Source organism: Phyllobates terribilis, unplaced genomic scaffold, assembly GCF_046119375.1.
Source record: "Phyllobates terribilis strain yellow unplaced genomic scaffold, ASM4611937v1 Scaffold_3__8_contigs__length_932513732, whole genome shotgun sequence".
Taxonomy (NCBI): Eukaryota; Metazoa; Chordata; class Amphibia; order Anura; family Dendrobatidae; genus Phyllobates; species Phyllobates terribilis.
In genome coordinates this window covers 803,774,638-803,795,044 of record NW_027362763.1, presented here as the reverse complement: position 1 = coordinate 803,795,044, position 20,407 = coordinate 803,774,638, and positions in this window count along the sequence as shown.

The following is a 20,407-nucleotide window of genomic DNA, read 5'->3' as shown; positions in this document are numbered from 1 at the left end:
GACAAGTAGGGTTAGCGTCAGGACAACAAGGGTTAGCGTCAGGACAACTAGGGTTAGCGTCAAGACAACTAGGGTTAGCGTCAGGACAACTAGGGTTAGCGTCAGGACAACTAGGGTTAGCGTCAGGACAAGTAGGGTTAGCTTCAGGACAAGTAGGGTTAGCGTCAGGACAACTAGGGTTAGCGTCAGGACAACTAGGGTTAGCGTCAGGACAACTAGGGTTAGCGTCAGGACAACTAGGGTTAGCGTCAGGACAACTAAGGTTAGCGTCAGGACAACTAGGGTTAGCGTCAGGACAACTAGGGTTAGCGTCAGGACAAGTAGGGTTAGCGTCAGGACAAGTAGGGTTAGCGTCAGGACAAGTAGGGTTAGCGTCAGGACAACTAGGGTTAGCGTCAGGACAACAAGGGTTAGCGTCAGGACAACTAGGGTTAGCGTCAGGACAACTAGGGTTAGCGTCAGGACAACTAGGGTTAGCGTCAGGACAAGTAGGGTTAGCGTCAGGACAAGTAGGGTTAGCATCAGGACAAGTAGGGTTAGGGTCAGGACAAGTAGGGTAAGCGTCAGGACAACTAGGGTTAGCGTCAGGACAACTAGGGTTAGCGTCAGGACAACTAGGGTTAGCGTCAGGACAACTAGGGTTAGCGTCAGGACAAGTAGGGTTAGCGTCAGGACAAGTAGGGTTAGCGTCAGGACAACTAGGGTTAGCGTCAAGACAACTAGGGTTAGCGTCAGGACAACTAGGGTTAGCGTCAGGACAACTAGGGTTAGCATCAGGAGAACTAGGGTTAGCGTCAGGACAACTAGGGTTAGCGTCAGGACAACTAGGGTTAGCGTCAGGACAACTAGGGTTAGCGTCAGGACAACTAGGGTTAGCGTCAGGACAAGTAGGGCTAGCATCAGGACAACTAGGGTTAGCGTCAGGACAACTAGGGTTAGCCTCAGGACAACTAGGGTTAGCGTCAGGACAACTAGGGTTAGCGTCAGGACAAGTAGGGTTAGCGTCAGGACAAGTAGGGTTAGCGTCAGGACAACTAGGGTTAGCGTCAGGACAACTAGGGTTAGCGTCAGGACAACTAGGGTTAGCGTCAGGACAACTAGGTTTAGCGTCAGGACAACTAGGGTTAGCGTCAGGACAAGTAGGGTTAGCGTCAGGACAAGTAGAGTTAGCGTCAGGACAACTAGGGTTAGCGTCAGGACAACTAGGGTTAGCGTCAGGACAACTAGGGTTAGCGTCAGAACAACTAGGGTTAGCGTCAGGACAACTAGGGTTAGCGTCAGGACAAGTAGGGTTAGCGTCAGGACAACTAGGGTTAGCGTCAGGACAAGTAGGGTTAGCGTCAGGACAAGTAGGGTTAGCGTCAGGACAACTAGGGTTAGCGTCAGGACAAGTAGGGTTAGCGTCAGGACAAGTAGGGTTAGCGTCAGGACAAGTAGGGTTAGCATCAGGACAAGTAGGGTTAGCGTCAGGACAACTAGGGTTAGCGTCAGGACAACTAGGGTTAGCGTCAGGACAACTAGGGTTAGCGTCAGGACAACTAGGGTTAGCGTCAGGACAAGTAGGGTTAGCGTCAGGACAAGAAGGGTTAGCGTCAGGACAACTAGGTTTAACGTCAGGACAAGTAGGGTTAGCGTCAGGACAAGTAGGGTTAGCGTCAGGACAACTAGGGTTAGCGTCAGGACAAGTAGGGTTAGCGTCAGGACAACTAGGGTTAGCGTCAGGACAACTAGGGTTAGCGTCAGGACAAGTAGGGTTAGCGTCAGGACAAGTAGGGTTAGCGTCAGGACAAGTAGGGTTAGGGTCAGGACAAGTAGGGTTAGCGTCAGGACAACTAGGGTTAGCGTCAGGACAACTAGGGTTAGAGTCAGGACAACTAAGGTTAGCGTCAGGACAACTAAGGTTAGCGTCAGGACAACTAGGGTTAGCGTCAGGACAACTAGGGTTAGCATCAGGACAACTAGGGTTAGCATCAGGACAAATAGGGTTAGCATCAGGACAACTAGGGTTAGCGTCAGGACAACTAGGGTTAGCGTCAGGACAACTAGGGTTAGCGTCAGGACAACTAGGGTTAGCGTCAAGACAAGTAGGGCTAGCGTCAGGACAACTAGGGTTAGCGTCAGGACAACTAGGGTTAGCGTCAGGACAACTAGGGTTAGCGTCAGGACAACTAGGGTTAGCGTCAGGACAACTAGGGTTAGCGTCAAGACAAGTAGGGCTAGCGTCAGGACAACTAGGGTTAGCGTCAGGACAACTAGGGTTAGCGTCAGGACAACTAGGGTTAGCGTCAGGACAACTAGGGTTAGCGTCAGGACAAGTAGGGTTAGAGTCAGGACAAGTAGGGTTAGCGTCAGGACAAGTAGGGTTAGCGTCAGGACAAGTAGGGTTAGCGTCAGGACAAGTAGGGTTAGCATCAGGACAAGTAGGGTTAGCGTCAGGACAACTAGGGTTAGCGTCAAGACAACTAGGGTTAGCGTCAGGACAACTAGGGTTAGCGTCAGGACAACTAGGGTTAGCGTCAGGACAAGTAGGGTTAGCTTCAGGACAAGTAGGGTTAGCGTCAGGACAAGTAGGGTTAGCGTCAGGACAACTAGGGTTAGCGTCAGGACAACTAGGGTTAGCGTCAGGACAACTAGGGTTAGCGTCAGGACAACTAGGGTTAGTTTCAGGACAACTAGGGTTAGCCTCAGGACAACTAGGGTTAGCGTCAGGACAACTAGGGTTAGCGTCAGGACAAGTAGGGTTAGCGTCAGGACAAGTAGGGTTAGCGTCAGGACAAGTAGGGTTAGCGTCAGGACAAGTAGGGTTAGCGTCAGGACAACTAGGGTTAGCGTCAGGACAACAAGGGTTAGCGTCAGGACAACTAGGGTTAGCGTCAGGACAACTAGGGTTAGCGTCAGGACAACTAGGGTTAGCGTCAGGACAAGTAGGGTTAGCGTCAGGACAAGTAGGGTTAGCATCAGGACAAGTAGGGTTAGGGTCAGGACAAGTAGGGTAAGCGTCAGGACAACTAGGGTTAGCGTCAGGACAACTAGGGTTAGCGTCAGGACAACTAGGGTTAGCGTCAGGACAACTAGGGTTAGCGTCAGGACAAATAGGGTTAGCGTCAGGACAACTAAGGTTAGAGTCAGGACAACTAGGGTTAGCGTCAGGACAACTAGGGTTAGCATCAGGACAACTAGGGTTAGCATCAGGAGAACTAGGGTTAGCATCAGGACAACTAGGGTTAGCGTCAGGACAACTAGGGTTAGCGTCAGGACAACTAGGGTTAGCGTCAGGACAACTAGGGTTAGCGTCAAGACAAGTAGGGCTAGCATCAGGACAACTAGGGTTAGCGTCAGGACAACTAGGGTTAGCGTCAGGACAAGTAGGGTTAGCGTCAGGACAAGTAGGGTTAGCGTCAGGACAAGTAGGGTTAGCGTCAGGACAACTAGGGTTAGCGTCAGGACAACAAAGGTTAGCGTCAGGACAACTAGGGTTAGCGTCAGGACAACTAGGGTTAGCGTCAGGACAACTAGGGTTAGCGTCAGGACAAGTAGGGTTAGCGTCAGGACAAGAAGGGTTAGCGTCAGGACAACTAGGGTTAGCGTCAGGACAAGTAGGGTTAGCGTCAGGACAACTAGGGTTAGCGTCAGGACAACTAGGGTTAGCGTCAGGACAACTAGGGTTAGCGTCAGGACAACTAGGGTTAGCGTCAGGACAAGTAGGGTTAGCGTCAGGACAAGTAGGGTTAGCATCAGGACAAGTAGGGTTAGGGTCAGGACAAGTAGGGTAAGCGTCAGGACAACTAGGGTTAGCGTCAGGACAACTAGGGTTAGCGTCAGGACAACTAGGGTTAGCGTCAGGACAACTAGGGTTAGCGTCAGGACAACTAGGGTTAGCGTCAGGACAAATAGGGTTAGCGTCAGGACAACTAAGGTTAGAGTCAGGACAACTAGGGTTAGCGTCAGGACAACTAGGGTTAGCATCAGGACAACTAGGGTTAGCATCAGGACAACTAGGGTTAGCATCAGGACAACTAGGGTTAGCGTCAGGACAACTAGGGTTAGCGTCAGGACAACTAGGGTTAGCGTCAGGACAACTAGGGTTAGCGTCAAGACAAGTAGGGCTAGCGTCAGGACAACTAGGGTTAGCGTCAGGACAACTAGGGTTAGCGTCAGGACAAGTAGGGTTAGCGTCAGGACAAGTAGGGTTAGCGTCAGGACAAGTAGGGTTAGTGTCAGGACAACTAGGGTTAGCGTCAGGACAACAAGGGTTAGCGTCAGGACAACTAGGGTTAGCGTCAGGACAACTAGGCTTAGCGTCAGGACAACTAGGGTTAGCGTCAGGACAAGTAGGGTTAGCGTCAGGACAAGAAGGGTTAGCGTCAGGACAACTAGGGTTAGCGTCAGGACAAGTAGGGTTAGCGTCAGGACAACTAGGGTTAGCGTCAGGACAACTAGGGTTAGCGTCAGGACAAGTAGGGTTAGCGTCAGGACAAGTAGGGTTATCGTCAGGACAAGTAGGGTTAGGGTCAGGACAAGTAGGGTTAGCGTCAGGACAACTAGGGTTAGCGTCAGGACAACTAGGGTTAGAGTCAGGACAACTACGGTTAGCGTCAGGACAACTAGGGTTAGTTTCAGGACAACTAGGGTTAGCCTCAGGACAACTAGGGTTAGCGTCAGGACAACTAGGGTTAGCGTCAGGACAAGTAGGGTTAGCGTCAGGACAAGTAGGGTTAGCGTCAGGACAAGTAGGGTTAGCGTCAGGACAAGTAGGGTTAGCGTCAGGACAACTAGGGTTAGCGTCAGGACAACAAGGGTTAGCGTCAGGACAACTAGGGTTAGCGTCAGGACAACTAGGGTTAGCGTCAGGACAACTAGGGTTAGCGTCAGGACAAGTAGGGTTAGCGTCAGGACAAGAAGGGTTAGCGTCAGGACAACGAGGTTTAACGTCAGGACAAGTAGGGTTAGCGTCAGGACAAGTAGGGTTAGCGTCAGGACAACTAGGGTTAGCGTCAGGACAAGTAGGGTTAGCGTCAGGACAACTAGGGTTAGCGTCAGGACAACTAGGGTTAGCGTCAGGACAAGTAGGGTTAGCGTCAGGACAAGTAGGGTTAGCGTCAGGACAAGTAGGGTTAGGGTCAGGACAAGTAGGGTTAGCGTCAGGACAACTAGGGTTAGCGTCAGGACAACTAGGGTTAGAGTCAGGACAACTAGGGTTAGCGTCAGGACAACTAAGGTTAGCGTCAGGACAACTAGGGTTAGCGTCAGGACAACTAGGGTTAGCATCAGGACAACTAGGGTTAGCATCAGGACAAATAGGATTAGCATCAGGACAACTAGGGTTAGCGTCAGGACAACTAGGGTTAGCGTCAGGACAACTAGGGTTAGCGTCAGGACAACTAGGGTTAGCGTCAAGACAAGTAGGGCTAGCGTCAGGACAACTAGGGTTAGCGTCAGGACAACTAGGGTTAGCGTCAGGACAACTAGGGTTAGCGTCAGGACAACTAGGGTTAGCGTCAGGACAAGTAGGGTTAGAGTCAGGACAAGTAGGGTTAGCGTCAGGACAAGTAGGGTTAGCGTCAGGACAAGTAATGTTAGCGTCAGGACAAGTAGGGTTAGCATCAGGACAAGTAGGGTTAGCGTCAGGACAACTAGGGTTAGCGTCAAGACAACTAGGGTAGCGTCAGGACAACTAGGGTTAGCGTCAGGACAACTAGGGTTAGCGTCAGGACAAGTAGGGTTAGCGTCAGGACAAGTAGGGTTAGCGTCAGGACAAGTAGGGTTAGCGTCAGGACAACTAGGGTTAGCGTCAGGACAACTAGGGTTAGCGTCAGGACAACTAGGGTTAGCGTCAGGACAACTAGGGTTAGTTTCAGGACAACTAGGGTTAGCCTCAGGACAACTAGGGTTAGCGTCAGGACAACTAGGGTTAGCGTCAGGACAAGTAGGGTTAGCGTCAGGACAAGTAGGGTTAGCGTCAGGACAAGTAGGGTTAGCGTCAGGACAACTAGGGTTAGCGTCAGGACAACAAGGGTTAGCGTCAGGACAACTAGGGTTAGCGTCAGGACAACTAGGGTTAGCGTCAGGACAACTAGGGTTAGCGTCAGGACAAGTAGGGTTAGCGTCAGGACAAGTAGGGTTAGCATCAGGACAAGTAGGGTTAGGGTCAGGACAAGTAGGGTAAGCGTCAGGACAACTAGGGTTAGCGTCAGGACAACTAGGGTTAGCGTCAGGACAACTAGGGTTAGCGTCAGGACAACTAGGGTTAGCGTCAGGACAACTAGGGTTAGCGTCAGGACAAATAGGGTTAGCGTCAGGACAACTAAGGTTAGAGTCAGGACAACTAGGGTTAGCGTCAGGACAACTAGGGTTAGCATCAGGACAACTAGGGTTAGCATCAGGACAACTAGGGTTAGCATCAGGACAACTAGGGTTAGCGTCAGGACAACTAGGGTTAGCGTCAGGACAACTAGGGTTAGCGTCAAGACAAGTAGGGCTAGCATCAGGACAACTAGGGTTAGCGTCAGGACAACTAGGGTTAGCGTCAGGACAAGTAGGGTTAGCGTCAGGACAAGTAGGGTTAGCGTCAGGACAAGTAGGGTTAGCGTCAGGACAACTAGGGTTAGCATCAGGACAACAAAGGTTAGCGTCAGGACAACTAGGGTTAGCGTCAGGACAACTAGGGTTAGCGTCAGGACAACTAGGGTTAGCGTCAGGACAAGTAGGGTTAGCGTCAGGACAAGAAGGGTTAGCGTCAGGACAACTAGGGTTAGCATCAGGACAAGTAGGGTTAGCGTTAGGACAACTAGGGTTAGCGTCAGGACAACTAGGGTTAGCGTCAGGACAACTAGGGTTAGCGTCAGGACAACTAGGGTTAGCGTCAGGACAACTAGGGTTAGCGTCAGGACAAGTAGGGTTAGCGTCAGGACAAGTAGGGTTAGCATCAGGACAAGTAGGGTTAGGGTCAGGACAAGTAGGGTAAGCGTCAGGACAACTAGGGTTAGCGTCAGGACAACTAGGGTTAGCGTCAGGACAACTAGGGTTAGCGTCAGGACAACTAGGGTTAGCGTCAGGACAAATAGGGTTAGCGTCAGGACAACTAAGGTTAGAGTCAGGACAACTAGGGTTAGCGTCAGGACAACTAGGGTTAGCATCAGGACAACTAGGGTTAGCATCAGGACAACTAGGGTTAGCATCAGGACAACTAGGGTTAGCGTCAGGACAACTAGGGTTAGCGTCAGGACAACTAGGGTTAGCGTCAGGACAACTAGGGTTAGCGTCAAGACAAGTAGGGCTAGCATCAGGACAACTAGGGTTAGCGTCAGGACAACTAGGGTTAGCGTCAGGACAAGTAGGGTTAGCGTCAGGACAAGTAGGGTTAGCGTCAGGACAAGTAGGGTTAGCGTCAGGACAACTAGGGTTAGCGTCAGGACAACAAGGGTTAGCGTCAGGACAGCTAGGGTTAGCGTCAGGACAACTAGGGTTAGCGTCAGGACAACTAGGGTTAGCGTCAGGACAAGTAGGGTTAGCGTCAGGACAAGAAGGGTTAGTGTCAGGACAACTAGGGTTAGCGTCAGGACAAGTAGGGTTAGCGTCAGGACAACTAGGGTTAGCGTCAGGACAACTAGGGTTAGCGTCAGGACAAGTAGGGTTAGCGTCAGGACAAGTAGGGTTAGCGTCAGGACAAGTAGGGTTAGGGTCAGGACAAGTAGGGTTAGCGTCAGGACAACTAGGGTTAGCGTCAGGACAACTAGGGTTAGCGTCAGGACAACTAGGGTTAGCGTCAGGACAACTAAGGTTAGCGTCAGGACAACTAGGGTTAGCATCAGGACAACTAGGGTTAGCATCAGGACAAATAGGGTTAGCATCAGGACAACTAGGGTTAGCGTCAGGACAACTAGGGTTAGCGTCAGGACAACTAGGGTTAGCGTCAGGACAACTAGGGTTAGCGTCAAGACAAGTAGGGCTAGCGTCAGGACAACTAGGGTTAGCGTCAGGACAACTAGGGTTAGCGTCAGGACAACTAGGGTTAGCGTCAGGACAACTAGGGTTAGCGTCAGGACAACTAGGGTTAGCGTCAGGACAAGTAGGGTTAGAGTCAGGACAAGTAGGGTTAGCGTCAGGACAAGTAGGGTTAGCGTCAGGACAAGTAGGGTTAGCATCAGGACAAGTAGGGTTAGCATCAGGACAAGTAGGGTTAGCGTCAGGACAACTAGGGTTAGCGTCAAGACAACTAGGGTTAGCGTCAGGACAACTAGGGTTAGCGTCAGGACAAGTAGGGTTAGCGTCAGGACAAGTAGGGTTAGTGTCAGGACAAGTAGGGTTAGCGTCAGGACAACTAGGGTTAGCGTCAGGACAACTAGGGTTAGCGTCAGGACAACTAGGGTTAGTTTCAGGACAACTAGGGTTAGCCTCAGGACAACTAGGGTTAGCGTCAGGACAACTAGGGTTAGCGTCAGGACAAGTAGGGTTAGCGTCAGGACAAGTAGGGTTAGCGTCAGGACAAGTAGGGTTAGCGTCAGGACAAGTAGGGTTAGCGTCAGGACAACTAGGGTTAGCGTCAGGACAACAAGGGTTAGCGTCAGGACAACTAGGGTTAGCGTCAGGACAACTAGGGTTAGCGTCAGGACAAGTAGGGTTAGCGTCAGGACAACTAGGGTTAGCGTCAGGACAAGTAGGGTTAGCGTCAGGACAAGTAGGGTTAGCGTCAGGACAAGTAGGGTTAGCATCAGGACAAGTAGGGTTAGGGTCAGGACAAGTAGGGTAAGCGTCAGGACAACTAGGGTTAGCGTCAGGACAACTAGGGTTAGCGTCAGGACAACTAGGGTTAGCGTCAGGACAACTAGGGTTAGCGTCAGGACAAATAGGGTTAGCGTCAGGACAACTAAGGTTAGAGTCAGGACAACTAGGGTTAGCGTCAGGACAACTAGGGTTAGCATCAGGACAATTAGGGTTAGCATCAGGACAACTAGGGTTAGCATCAGGACAACTAGGGTTAGCGTCAGGACAACTAGGGTTAGCGTCAGGACAACTAGGGTTAGCGTCAGGACAACTAGGGTTAGCGTCAAGACAAGTAGGGCTAGCATCAGGACAACTAGGGTTAGCGTCAGGACAACTAGGGTTAGCGTCAGGACAACTAGGGTTAGCGTCAGGACAACTAGGGTTAGCGTCAGGACAAGTAGGGTTAGCGTCAGGACAACTAGGGTTAGCGTCAGGACAACTAGGGTTAGCGTCAGGACAACTAGGGTTAGCGTCAGGACAAGTAGGGTTAGCGTCAGGACAACTAGGGTTAGCGTCAGGACAAGTAGGGTTAGCGTCAGGACAAGTAGGGTTAGCGTCAGGACAACTAGGGTTAGCGTCAGGACAAGTAGGGTTAGCGTCAGGACAAGTAGGGTTAGCGTCAGGACAAGTAGGGTTAGCATCAGGACAAGTAGGGTTAGCGTCAGGACAACTAGGGTTAGCGTCAGGACAACTAGGGTTAGCGTCAGGACAACTAGGGTTAGCGTCAGGACAAGTAGGGTTAGCGTCAGGACAAGAAGGGTTAGCGTCAGGACAACTAGGTTTAACGTCAGGACAAGTAGGGTTAGCGTCAGGACAAGTAGGGTTAGCGTCAGGACAACTAGGGTTAGCGTCAGGACAACTAGGGTTAGCGTCAGGACAACTAGGGTTAGCGTCAGGACAAGTAGGGTTAGCGTCAGGACAAGTAGGGTTAGCATCAGGACAAGTAGGGTTAGCGTCAGGACAAGTAGGGTTAGCGTCAGGACAAGTAGGGTTAGCGTCAGGACAACTAGGGTTAGCGTCAGGACAACAAGGGTTAGCGTCAGGACAACTAGGGTTAGCATCAGGACAACTAGGGTTAGCGTCAGGACAACTAGGGTTAGCGTCAGGACAAGTAGGGTTAGCGTCAGGACAAGTAGGGTTAGCATCAGGACAAGTAGGGTTAGGGTCAGGACAAGTAGGGTAAGCGTCAGGACAACTAGGGTTAGCGTCAGGACAACTAGGGTTAGCGTCAGGACAACTAGGGTTAGCGTCAGGACAACTAGGGTTAGCGTCAGGACAAATAGGGTTAGCGTCAGGACAACTAAGGTTAGAGTCAGGACAACTAGGGTTAGCGTCAGGACAACTAGGGTTAGCATCAGGACAACTAGGGTTAGCATCAGGACAACTAGGGTTAGCATCAGGACAACTAGGGTTAGCGTCAGGACAACTAGGGTTAGCGTCAGGACAACTAGGGTTAGCGTCAAGACAAGTAGGGCTAGCATCAGGACAACTAGGGTTAGCGTCAGGACAACTAGGGTTAGCGTCAGGACAACTAGGGTTAGCGTCAGGACAAGTAGGGTTAGCGTCAGGACAACTAGGGTTAGCGTCAGGACAACTAGGGTTAGCGTCAGGACAACTAGGGTTAGCATCAGGACAACTAGGGTTAGCGTCAGGACAAGTAGGGTTAGCGTCAGGACAACTAGGGTTAGCGTCAGGACAAGTAGGGTTAGCGTCAGGACAAGTAGGGTTAGCGTCAGGACAACTAGGGTTAGCGTCAGGACAAGTAGGGTTAGCGTCAGGACAAGTAGGGTTAGCGTCAGGACAAGTAGGGTTAGCATCAGGACAAGTAGGGTAAGCGTCAGGACAACTAGGGTTAGCGTCAGGACAACTAGGGTTAGCGTCAGGACAACTAGGGTTAGCGTCAGGACAACTAGGGTTAGCGTCAGGACAAATAGGGTTAGCGTCAGGACAACTAAGGTTAGAGTCAGGACAACTAGGGTTAGCGTCAGGACAACTAGGGTTAGCATCAGGACAATTAGGGTTAGCATCAGGACAACTAGGGTTAGCATCAGGACAACTAGGGTTAGCGTCAGGACAACTAGGGTTAGCGTCAGGACAACTAGGGTTAGCGTCAGGACAACTAGGGTTAGCGTCAAGACAAGTAGGGCTAGCATCAGGACAACTAGGGTTAGCGTCAGGACAACTAGGGTTAGCGTCAGGACAACTAGGGTTAGCGTCAGGACAACTAGGGTTAGCGTCAGGACAAGTAGGGTTAGCGTCAGGACAACTAGGGTTAGCGTCAGGACAACTAGGGTTAGCGTCAGGACAACTAGGGTTAGCGTCAGGACAAGTAGGGTTAGCGTCAGGACAACTAGGGTTAGCGTCAGGACAAGTAGGGTTAGCGTCAGGACAAGTAGGGTTAGCGTCAGGACAACTAGGGTTAGCGTCAGGACAAGTAGGGTTAGCGTCAGGACAAGTAGGGTTAGCGTCAGGACAAGTAGGGTTAGCATCAGGACAAGTAGGGTTAGCGTCAGGACAACTAGGGTTAGCGTCAGGACAACTAGGGTTAGCGTCAGGACAACTAGGGTTAGCGTCAGGACAAGTAGGGTTAGCGTCAGGACAAGAAGGGTTAGCGTCAGGACAACTAGGTTTAACGTCAGGACAAGTAGGGTTAGCGTCAGGACAAGTAGGGTTAGCGTCAGGACAACTAGGGTTAGCGTCAGGACAACTAGGGTTAGCGTCAGGACAACTAGGGTTAGCGTCAGGACAAGTAGGGTTAGCGTCAGGACAAGTAGGGTTAGCATCAGGACAAGTAGGGTTAGCGTCAGGACAAGTAGGGTTAGCGTCAGGACAAGTAGGGTTAGCGTCAGGACAACTAGGGTTAGCGTCAGGACAACAAGGGTTAGCGTCAGGACAACTAGGGTTAGCATCAGGACAACTAGGGTTAGCGTCAGGACAACTAGGGTTAGCGTCAGGACAAGTAGGGTTAGCGTCAGGACAAGTAGGGTTAGCATCAGGACAAGTAGGGTTAGGGTCAGGACAAGTAGGGTAAGCGTCAGGACAACTAGGGTTAGCGTCAGGACAACTAGGGTTAGCGTCAGGACAACTAGGGTTAGCGTCAGGACAACTAGGGTTAGCGTCAGGACAAATAGGGTTAGCGTCAGGACAACTAAGGTTAGAGTCAGGACAACTAGGGTTAGCGTCAGGACAACTAGGGTTAGCATCAGGACAACTAGGGTTAGCATCAGGACAACTAGGGTTAGCATCAGGACAACTAGGGTTAGCGTCAGGACAACTAGGGTTAGCGTCAGGACAACTAGGGTTAGCGTCAAGACAAGTAGGGCTAGCATCAGGACAACTAGGGTTAGCGTCAGGACAACTAGGGTTAGCGTCAGGACAACTAGGGTTAGCGTCAGGACAAGTAGGGTTAGCGTCAGGACAACTAGGGTTAGCGTCAGGACAACTAGGGTTAGCGTCAGGACAACTAGGGTTAGCATCAGGACAACTAGGGTTAGCGTCAGGACAAGTAGGGTTAGCGTCAGGACAACTAGGGTTAGCGTCAGGACAAGTAGGGTTAGCGTCAGGACAAGTAGGGTTAGCGTCAGGACAACTAGGGTTAGCGTCAGGACAAGTAGGGTTAGCGTCAGGACAAGTAGGGTTAGCGTCAGGACAAGTAGGGTTAGCATCAGGACAAGTAGGGTTAGCGTCAGGACAACTAGGGTTAGCGTCAGGACAACTAGGGTTAGCGTCAGGACAACTAGGGTTAGCGTCAGGACAAGTAGGGTTAGCGTCAGGACAAGAAGGGTTAGCGTCAGGACAACTAGGTTTAACGTCAGGACAAGTAGGGTTAGCGTCAGGACAAGTAGGGTTAGCGTCAGGACAAGTAGGGTTAGCGTCAGGACAAGTAGGGTTAGCGTCAGGACAACTAGGGTTAGCGTCAGGACAACTAGGGTTAGCGTCAGGACAACTAGGGTTAGCGTCAGGACAACTAGGGTTAGTTTCAGGACAACTAGGGTTAGCCTCAGGACAACTAGGGTTAGCGTCAGGACAACTAGGGTTAGCGTCAGGACAAGTAGGGTTAGCGTCAGGACAAGTAGGGTTAGCGTCAGGACAAGTAGGGTTAGCGTCAGGACAACTAGGGTTAGCGTCAGGACAACAAGGGTTAGCGTCAGGACAACTAGGGTTAGCGTCAGGACAACTAGGGTTAGCGTCAGGACAACTAGGGTTAGCGTCAGGACAAGTAGGGTTAGCGTCAGGACAAGTAGGGTTAGCATCAGGACAAGTAGGGTTAGGGTCAGGACAAGTAGGGTAAGCGTCAGGACAACTAGGGTTAGCGTCAGGACAACTAGGGTTAGCGTCAGGACAACTAGGGTTAGCGTCAGGACAACTAGGGTTAGCGTCAGGACAAATAGGGTTAGCGTCAGGACAACTAAGGTTAGCGTCAGGACAACTAGGGTTAGCGTCAGGACAACTAGGGTTAGCATCAGGACAACTAGGGTTAGCATCAGGACAACTAGGGTTAGCATCAGGACAACTAGGGTTAGCGTCAGGACAACTAGGGTTAGCGTCAGGACAACTGGGGTTAGCGTCAGGACAACTAGGGTTAGCGTCAAGACAAGTAGGGCTAGCATCAGGACAACTAGGGTTAGCGTCAGGACAACTAGGGTTAGCGTCAGGACAACTAGGGTTAGCGTCAGGACAACTAGGGTTAGCGTCAGGACAACTAGGGTTAGCGTCAGGACAACTAGGGTTAGCGTCAGGACAAGTAGGGTTAGAGTCAGGACAAGTAGGGTTAGCGTCAGGACAAGTAGGGTTAGCGTCAGGACAAGTAGGGTTAGCGTCAGGACAAGTAGGGATAGCGTCAGGACAAGTAGGGATAGCGTCAGGACAAGTAGGGTTAGCGTCAGGACAACTAGGGTTAGCGTCAGGACAACTAGGGTTAGCGTCAGGACAACTAGGGTTAGCGTCAGGACAACTAGGGTTAGCGTCAGGACAACTAGGTTTAGCGTCAGGACAACTAGGGTTAGCGTCAGGACTAGAGATGAGCGTTGTTCTACTCGAACTGTTCGCCAATCTCAAATTCGAGCTGTTTTGGGCGGTGTTCCAGCCGTTTGGCGAACACGAACAATTTGAGAAAAATTCGGCTGTTCGAGGTTATGTTCGATAACTGTTCGTGCACCAAAATCATATCTGGATTTTTTCTCAGTAATGATGAAAATTAATGTTAATACGCAGTTTGAGTGTACAGCGGGGTGGGGGGAGGGGCAGGGGATGGATCTCTGCAGGAACAATGAAGATCTCCATTTTTTTTTCTCTTTCCCGCATTTGCAGTGGGGAGGTGCAATCTGTCAGCCTATCAGCAGCGCACACACGGAGCGAAGTGCTTTTTTTCACACAAGCAAGGGCATGTGTCATTGGCAGTGTATGTCACATGTCCTTGCCCTATAAGACCAAGCCATTTTCCCCGTCGCCACCATTTTCTCACTGCTGCAGCTGCGTGTTAGACGGCACCGCTGTTGCTGTGTGCGCTATACCTTGTTAATTTCAAGCCAATTTTCGCACAAATATACAGATAGCTTGGGAGTAGGGAATAGTTGTGATTGCAGTCCTTTTAAGGACTAGGTTACAGCATTTCCTACGACTTTTATCATGGAGGTCTGTGCTCTTAAATAGATTGTGGGAGTAAAGACTAATTGTAATTGGAGTCCTTTTCAGGACTAGGTTACATCAGTTCCTATCAGTTTTTGCCAGGCAGGTCTGTGCCAGTGCTGTGCAAGTTTTTTTCACAGCATTTGGCTGAATCTAGCAAAGCTAATCCTTTTTGGCCTATTGCAGAGTGTGTTAGTCAGTGGAGTAGCCTATCTGTGTTGCAAGATATACCACCTGTGTATAGAATACCAATTTTTTTACTGCACCTAGTGAAGTAAAATCTTTTGGGCATAGCATCATTCTATTAGTCCATCTATACTGACCTCCATCAGGTTGCAAACTGAATATAATTTTTTTCTGCATCTACCTCTGAAAAAATATTGGGCTTCTAGCGGTGTGTGGGACTTTCTCTGTTAGTCCATCTATACTGACCTCCATCAGGTTGCAAACTGAATATAATTTTTTTCTGCATCTAGCTCTGAAAAAATATTTGGCCTTCTAGCAGTGTGTCGGACTTTCTCTATTAGTCCATCTATACTGACCTCCATCAGGTTGCAAATTAAAAATAATTTTTATCTGCATCTACAGTACCTCTGAAAAAATATTTGGGCTTCTAGCTGTGTGTGGGACTTGTTGTATTAGTCCATCTATACTGACCTCCATCAGGTTGCAAATTGAATATAATTTTTTTCTGCATCTAACCCAGCCAATAGTTTTGGCCTAATACCACAGTTTGGCCACTCAGCTCTGCTCGGTTACCATCCATTGTTTTTTTGTGCAAACAACTCCAGAGTTGTGAATTAGTTAACCACCAAAATGAGTGGAAAAAGGCCTGCTGCTGGTGGAAAGGGGAATAGGCGTGTTGGGAAGGGGAAAAAAGGTTGTGTCCGTGGGGTAGGTGTTAAAGCAACAGTAACATCTGCAGAAGAAAGACCATCTTCCAGCCAAACTAAAATGTCCACTTCTTTTAGCGGACAATGTGATAAGATCCCTTTCTTACGGCCACGCCAATCGCTACAAATTCCAGATGAGGCACAAAAACAGCAGGTGCTTCAACGGATATCAAGTGCTCCTTTAAGTGGGCTCTCCTCCACATCAACTTCAACATCACAAATACTCCAGTCCTCAAAGGTGTCACCCAAATCGCACTTGCTTCCTCACAGCTCCCAAATCTCCAGCTGCCCGTCTGAGTATGAGGTAGAACAGATGGTTGAGTCTGCAGAGCTGTTTACTCATACTATAGCCTGGGAATCAGAGGTCGACTCCAGCGCTTCTGTGAATCCAGATGAGGAAATGATCTGCACTGATGCCCAGAATCTTTATGAGTCGGATCCAGGACCAGACGCAGAAGGTTCTGACCATAATGTAGACCCTCATTCCCAAACTGTAACTCCTGTTGGTGGAGACAATGAGGAAGACGATGATAAGACTCAAATACCTGATTGGAGCGACAACTTTAGTTTTTTGTCAGGGCAGGAACAGGTTGGCTCTGAGGACGACGGGTGTGATAACGCACAGGGTGATGATGATGAGGTTGGAGATCCCACTTACTGTCAACCCACAGTCAGCCAAGAGATGAGGTCAGCAGAGGAGGTGGAGGAAGATGCTTGTGACGACGAAGTCAGGTTGCGCCTTCCTGGACAGAGACGTAGTACTGGAAGCACGTCAACAACTGCATCCTCAAACACAACTCTGCCTCTCACCACAAGTCGTGGTGGCTCTTCAGGTCGCATGGGTGCTAAGCCTTGCATAGCCTGGGCATTTTTTCAGATCGATAAAGATGACCCAACTCGTGTTATCTGTAACATTTGTCAGCAAAAGCTAAGTAGAGGCCAAAAAATACATAGTTTGAGTACTTCATGCATGAACCGGCACATGGACATGAAGCATAAGTTGCAGTGGGAAGCTCAGTGTGCTACAATGCGGCCTAGCCGGCCGGGCCAACCACCGTCTGCCATATCTTGTGCATCCGCGGCCTCTTCATCCTCTGTGACTGGGGGGACAGCAGTCACACCTGTTTTGGGGCGCAGACCTGCCACCTCTTTACCCGCAACAGCCAGCGTGATTGGCAGGTCATCATTTTCTTTGGAGGTGGTAACACCAGCTGGTGTAGAGCGCTGTCCGACATCGATAGCACCACCTTTGGATCAAGGCAACCTAACATGTCCGCCTGCATCTTCCTCACAGACCGGCAGTTTGCCGGGGACACCCTTATCAACACTGTCTAAGCACAATAGCCAGCCCTCGGTCCCTCAGATGTGGACAAGTAAAAGACCATTTCCTCCTAGCCATGAGAAAGCTAAGAGGTTGAATTTCACCATCTGCAAGCTCTTGGCTACAGAAATGCTGCCTTTCCGCCTGGTGGACACAGAGGATTTTCGAGACCTTATGTCCGTCGCAGTGCCCCAGTACCAGATGCCCAGTCGGCACTACTTCTCAAAGAAAGGTGTGCCTGCGCTCCACCAGCATGTCGCACACAACATCACCGCTTCTTTGAGAAACTCTGTGTGTGACAGGGTGCATTTCACCACAGACACTTGGACGAGTAGGCATGGACAGGGGCGTTACATGTCGCTGACTGGGCACTGGGTAACTATGGTGACAGCAGGACAAGGGGCTGCTGTCCAAGTCTTGCCGTCCCCACGAGTTGTGCGTCAATCCTCTTTATGTCAAAGTTCCTCCACTGCTTCTGCCTCCTCAACCTCCTCTCGGTCTTCCACCTGCACCCAAAGCCTGTCTGGTCATGCCACAAGCTTTCTAACTGCGCAGAAGGGATCCTGCACACCTCCTTACTATGCTGGCAGTAGGGCTCAACGTCATCAGGCGGTTTTTACATTGAAATGTCTGGGAAATGTGAGTCACACAGCTGAGGAGTTGTGGTCAGCTCTGGAGAACCAATTTCATGAATGGTTGTCTCCACTGGACCTGAAACCAGGGAAGGCCGTGTGCGACAATGCTGCAAACCTGGGTGCGGCCCTTCGCCGGGGCAATGTCACACACGTGCCTTGTTTGGCTCACGTGTTGAACCTGGTTGTCCAGCAATTTTTAGCCCACTATCCCAGACTAGATGGCCTTCTGCAGAGGGCACGGTCGCTGTGTGCTCACTTCCGCCGTTCGCATCCCGCAGCTCAGCGACTTACATCTCTACAGAAGTCGTTGGGCCTGCCACTTCACCGACTAAAATGCGATGTGCCTACCCGGTGGAATTCAACTCTGCACATGTTGCAGCGACTGTGGCAGCACCGACAAGCCCTGGTGCAATACGTTCTGACGTATAGCCTGGGCCAACGAGATTCAGAGGTGGGGCAAATCACGCTGGAGGAGTGGTCTCAGATCAGGGACCTATGCACCCTTCTGCACAGTTTTGAAATGGCGACGAAGATGTTTAGTGCTGACGATGCCATTATCAGCATGACTATTCCGGTGATTTACATGCTGGAGCACATGTTAAACAGAATTCGGAGTCAGGTGGTGGCACAAGAGGAGGTGGAGGAAGTAGAGGAGGAGGAGTTGTATGCGGAAGGGCTAACATCTGCAAGGTCCAGACGGTCGGCAGCACCAAGGCGGCAGGCATGTGAGGGTGGGGGAGATGGTTTTACCAGGGCGCATGGTAGCAGCCAAACTAGTGAGGAAGGTGCAGGAGCCCAGGAAGAAGTGGAGGACGAACTGATGGAAGACTCATCAGATGAGGGAGACCTTGATCACATTTCTGTTGTGCGAGGTTGGGGGGAGAGGACAGAGGAAGGAAGCATGATTGTTACCTCGCCACCAACACAACAGGGACTTGGTGCTCCTGGATGCGCAATACACATGAGTGCCTTCTTGCTGCACTACCTGCAACATGACCCTCGAATTGTGAGAATTAGAAATAATCCTGACTACTGGGTTGCCACACTGTTAGATCCCCGGTACAAAAGTAAATTTGCAGAAATTATTCCTGCCATAGAAAGGGATGCACGCATGCAGGAGTATCAGCAGAGACTGTTGCAGAATCTTACATGTGCTTTTCCACAAAATACCAGTGGTGCACGTAGTGAATCTCACAGTTCCAACTTGCCAACCGTGGGACCGTCAAGTGTTCAGCACTCAAACCGTAACAGAACCACAGTATCTGCTGGTAACATCAATTTTGCGGAATCATTTCACCACTTTTTTAGCCCATCCTTTGCAAGGCCACAGGAGACAAGAAGTCTGACACATAGTCAACGCCTAGAGACGATGGTACAGGAGTATCTCCAAGTAAACATTGAAGCCACGACTGTGTCACTGGACCCTTGCTCTTTTTGGGCTTCCAATCTGGATAAATGGCCGGAGCTAGCCACTTACGCCTTGGAGATCTTGTCATGCCCCGCAGCCAGCATTCTGTCTGAACGTGTGTTCAGCGCTGCTGGTGGTGTGCTGACAGATAAGCGCACGCGGCTCTCCACTGATAATGTAGACAGACTCACGTTCATAAAGATGAACAAATCATGGATCCGAAACGACTTTTCTACCCCTGTGTCATCCTGGGGAGAGTAAAAGCTTGATGATTGGTTAAAATCACCCTACCAACCGTTTTAAGCTTTCAAATTACTAATCATTAGAGATGAGCGTTGTTCTACTCGAACTGTTCGCCAATCTCAAATTCGAGCTGTTTTGGGCGGTGTTCGAGCCGTTCGGCGAACACTAACAATTTGATAAAAATTCGGCTGTTCGAGGTTATGTTCGATAACTGTTCGTGCACCAAAATCATAACTGGATTTTTTCTCAGTAATGATGAAAATTAATGTTAATACGCAGTTTGAGTGTACAGCGGGGTGGGGGGAGGGGCAGGGGATGGATCTCTGCAGGAACAATGAAGATCTCCATTTTTTTTTCTCTTTCCCGCATTTGCAGTGGGGAGGTGCAATCTGTCAGCCTATCAGCAGTGCACACACGGAGCGAAGTGCTTTTTTTCACACAAGCAAGGGCATGTGTCATTGGCAGTGTATGTCACATGTCCTTGCCCTATAAGACCAAGCCATTTTCCCCGTCGCCACCATTTTCTCACTGCTGCAGCTGCGTGTTAGACGGCACCGCTGTTGCTGTGTGCGCTATACCTTGTTAATTTCAAGCCAATTTTTGCACAAATATACAGATAGCTTGGGAGTAGGGAATAGTTGTGATTGCAGTCCTTTTAAGGACTAGGTTACAGCATTTCCTACGACTTTTATCAGGGAGGTCTGTGCTCTTAAATAGATAGGTTGTGGGAGTAAAGACTAATTGTAATTGGAGTCCTTTTCAGGACTAGGTTACATGAGTTCCTATCAGTTTTTGCCAGGCAGGTCTGTGCCAGTGCTGTGCAAGTTTTTTTCACAGCATTTGGCTGAATCTAGCAAAGCTAATCCTTTTTGGCCTATTGCAGAGTGTGTTAGTCAGTGGAGTAGCCTATCTGTGTTGCAAGATATACCACCTGTGTATAGAATACCAATTTTTTTACTGCACCTAGTGAAGTAAAATCTTTTGGGCATAGCATCATTCTATTAGTCCATCTATACTGACCTCCATCAGGTTGCAAACTGAATATAATTTTTTTCTGCATCTAGCTCTGAAAAAATATTTGGGCTTCTAGCGGTGTGTGGGACTTGGTCTATTAGTCCATCTATACTGACCTCCATCAGGTTGCAAATTAAAAATAATTTTTTTCTGCATCTAGCTCTGAAAAAATATTTGGGCTTCTAGCAGTGTGTGGGACTTGGTCTATTAGTCCATCTATACTGACCTCCATCAGGTTGCAAATTGAATCAAAAAATTTTCTGCATCTAGCTCTGAAAAAATATTTGGGCTTCTAGCGGTGTGTGGGACTTGGTCTATTAGTCCATCTATACTGACCTCCATCAGGTTGCAAATTAAAAATATTTTTTTTCTGCATCTAGCTCTGAAAAAATATTTGGGCTTCTAGCGGTGTGTGGGACTTGGTCTATTAGTCCATCTATACTGACCTCCATCAGGTTGCAAATTAAAAATATTTTTTTTCTGCATCTAGCTCTGAAAAAAT